The sequence below is a fragment of the Gorilla gorilla genome, chromosome 5 (genome assembly GCF_029281585.2).
Source record: "Gorilla gorilla gorilla isolate KB3781 chromosome 5, NHGRI_mGorGor1-v2.1_pri, whole genome shotgun sequence".
NCBI classification, from domain to species: domain Eukaryota; kingdom Metazoa; phylum Chordata; class Mammalia; order Primates; family Hominidae; genus Gorilla; species Gorilla gorilla.
The window spans coordinates 84,699,018-84,702,789 of record NC_073229.2 but is presented as its reverse complement, the minus strand read 5'-3'; the positions used below and the strand labels follow the sequence as shown (position 1 = coordinate 84,702,789).

At 52.4% G+C, this 3,772-nt stretch overlaps 1 pseudogene; it reads right to left on the bottom strand.

Moving 5' to 3' along the window:
* Positions 1–609: 609 nt before the first annotated feature.
* On the bottom strand, positions 610–3,567 carry LOC101149268 (leucine-rich repeat-containing protein 59-like; annotated as a pseudogene).
* Between the last annotated feature and the right edge of the window lie 205 nt (positions 3,568–3,772).

The following is a 3,772-nucleotide window of genomic DNA, read 5'->3' as shown; positions in this document are numbered from 1 at the left end:
TAGTGGAGAACACAGAATTTGAAGCTAGCCTGCCTGAGTTCAAATGCCAGCTCCATCCCTTACCAGTTTTGTTATCTTGGGCAAGGAATTTAACTCGTCTTTCTGTTTCCATATCTATTTTTTTTTTGAAAAAGAGATAACATACGACTTAGAGTTGTTGAGAAGATTAAATGAGTGAATACTGAAAGCTCTCAGACAGTGCCTGGTGCATAATAAAGACTCGAGAGGCATCATCATCCAGTAATGAAACAAGCCATTATTTCTAGATGATAAAAAATTCTCTGGGTGACTCCTATTATGAGTTGGTTAACTGCTATTAGTTAGGACAGTGGCATTTTTCGTTTAATTACTTAGATTCCTTCAAAATAGTTAGATAATTCCCATACCCTATTGGCATGTTTCATAAAGGTCTCATGACACTTTTTTTTTTTTTTGGTGACAGCTAACCATTTAGTAGAAACGAGCCTTTACACAGCTTTGTGTAACAACTAGAAATGGCTATGTTTTCTTTCTCCCCACCCCCAAGCCTATTCCTTTAGGCATGCAGTAACTGTCCCCCACCACCTCCCATTTCTTCTCATTCCACCCGGAAACACTGACTAAGGAATGAAGAAGTCCTACAAAGAGGAGGTCTCAAGTACCAATCAGCAGCCATTTGATGATGGCAGGTAGGTCTGATGCTAAAAAGAGTTTGTGTCCAGCAGAGCCCAATTCCATAGGAATCCAAGCTCCAAGGCTGGGAGGCAGCAGGTGCTGGGGACAAGCTCACTGCTGAGAGTCGGTCTGGAGGATCTCATGGTGGTGCAGACCCTGGACCACATTGTCATAGATGGTGTTCACGCTGGTGCAAAGGTGAGAGGTGACAATGTGCTAGCAGCCCTCACTTGCTCTCAGTGCCCCTTGGCCTTGGCGTCTGCTCTGGCTGTGCTTGAGGAGCCCTTCAGCCCGCCGCTGCACTGTGGGAGCCCCTCTCTGGGCTGGCCGAAGCTGGAGCTGGCTCTCTCTGCGTGCAGGGAGGTGTGGAGGGAGAGGCGCGGGTGGCAACCGGGGCTGCGCGCTCGTGGGCCAGCACCAGTTCCGGGGGGGCGCGGGCTCGGCGGGCCCCACACTTGGAGCAGCCTGCCAGCGCCACTGGCCCTGGGCAATGAGGGGCTTAGCATCCGGGCCAGAAGCTGCAGAGGGGGCACCGGGTCCCCCAGCACTGCTGGCCTGTCTGCGCCCGGCTTGAATTCTTACCAGGCCTCAGCCACCTCCCCGTGGGGCAGGGCTCAGGACCTGCAGCCCACCATGCCCGAGCCCCCACGCGGTGGGCTCCCACGTGGCCTGAGCCTCCCTGACGGGCACTGCTCCCTGCTCCACAGTGCCCGGTCCCATCACCAAGGGTCAAGGAGTGTGGGCGTGTGACTGGTGGGCAGCTCCGCCCGTGGCCCTGGCACGGGATCCACTAGGTGAAGCCAGCTGGGCTCCTGAGTTGGGTGGGGACTTGGAGAACTTTTATGTCTAGTTGGAGGATTGTATATGCACCAATCAGCACTCTGTGTCTAGCTCGGGGTTTGTGGATGCACCGATCAGCACTCTGTATCTAGCTAATCTGGTGGGGACTTGGAGAACTTTTATGTCTAGCTAAAGGATTGTAAATGCACCAATCAGCACTCTGTCTCTAGCTCAAGGTTTGTAAATGCAGCAATCAGCACTCTGTGTCTAGCTCAAGGTTTGTAAACGCACCAATCAGCACTCCGTCTCTAGCTCAAGGTTTGTAAACGCACCAATCAGTGCTCTGTGTCTAGCTAATCTAGTGGGGACTTGGAGAACTTTTATGTCTAGCTAGAGGATTGTAAATACACCAATCAGCACTCTGTGTCTAGGTCAGGGGTTGTAAATGCACCAATCAGCACTCTGTCAAAACGGACCAATCAGCTCTCTGTAAAATGGACCAATCAGCTCTCTGTAAAATGGACGAATCATCAGGATGTGGGTGGGGCCAGATAAGGGAATAAAAGCAGGCTGCCTGAGCCAGCCACAACAACCTGCTCAGGTCCCCTTCTGTGCTGTGGAAGCTTTGTTCTTTCTCTTTTTGCAATAAATCTTGCTGTTGCTCACTCTTTGGGTCTACGCCACCTTTATGAGCTGTAACACTCACCGTGAAGGTCTGCAGCTTCAGTCCTGAAGCCAGTGAGACTACGGACAAACGCATTGGGAGGGACGAACAACTCCAGATGCACTGTCTTTAAGAGCTGTAACACTCACAGCGAAGGTCTGCGCTTCACTTCTTAAGTCAGTGAGACCACAAACCCACCAGAAGGAAGAAACTCCGGATGCATCTGAACATCTGAAAGCACGAACTCCGGACACTCCATCTTTAAGAACTGTAACACTCACCGCGAGGGTCCGCGGCTTCATTCTTGAAGTCAGCGAGACCAAGAACCCATTATTCCGGACACAAAGGGGCAGCTGCTGTAGCTGTGTCACCGGACCAGCAACCAGCCCTCCCGCTGCACAAAACAGCAGCAGCAGCAGCAGTTTCAGCACAGCCCAGAAATGAGTGTGCTTCCGGGGGAGTGGCTTGCAGGGGCAGGATTCGGACTTAGATTTGGGGGCCTAATTTGTTTTCTTGGTAGGTGTCATCTGCTCCCACTTGGCTGCTTTGAGGGCATCATACTCCTTTCTCCGGCACTCCTTCTCTTCTGCCTTCTCCCGCTTCTGCATTTCCTCTCCTGAGCTTCCTTAGCTCGCTGCTTTGCCTCATACTTCTCCTCTGCCTCTGGTTCTACTTCCAACCCTGCTGCCTCTCCTACTTGTGGTCTGCCTGCACAACCTTCATGTGCTGTGACGCGTTGTTTGCATGCTGTTTCCATGGCTTCTCACCCAAGCAGTCACCTGCCACCTTGGCCAGGCCGGGATCCAGAGGTTATCCTTCAGGTCCAGCCACTTCAGGTTCTTCAGCTGAGCAAAGCTGACAGACAAGGTGACCAGCTTGTTATTGAGGAGCGCCAGGTGCTGGAGGTTGACCAAACGGCCCAAGTCCGCCGGTGGGTGCTGGGGCTTGTTCTTTCTAAGGTCTAGCTTTGCCAGGTGTGTGAGGCCACAGAAATCTGACGGGAGAATAGTCATTATTTATTTTTTTGAGATGGAGTTTCACTGTTGTTGCCCAGGCTGGAGTGCAATGTGCAATCTTGGCTCACTGCAACCTCGGCCTCCCAGGTTCGAGCGATTCTCCTGCCTCAGCCTCCCGAGTAGCTGGAATTACAGGCATGCACCACCACACCTGGCAAATTTTTTTAGTATTTTAGTAGAGACAGGGTTTCTTCGTGTTGGTCAGGCTGGTCTTGAACTTCTGACCTCAGGTGATCCGTCCTCCTCGGCCTCTCAAAGTGCTGGGATTACAGGCGTGAGCCACCGTGCCCGGCACAATAGTTATTTATTACAAGACAGATCCAGTGTGGTGGTCTTTGGAAGGGCAGCCAGCTCCTTGACCGGGTCTTCATCCAGGTTGCTGAGGCTCAGGTCCTGTTCGTTGCCGTCCAGCTGGTGGCGGAGGTTTCCGCCCTCGCTATCTGCGTTGGTCATGGTGATGGTCGGCTGAGCGGACCTGGCTCCAGGGTTTTGATGGGTGGGGGTAAATAAGCTGAAATGCCACTGGTCAGTTCAGCGGGCCCCCACCCAACCCACCATGCCTGAGCCCTCTGTTGCCGCTGGTGCCTACACCTTGTTAATTGCAGACAAACAGATATCTAGGGAAAGGAGAAACAGGCAGTCATAGCTGTAGAGTGCC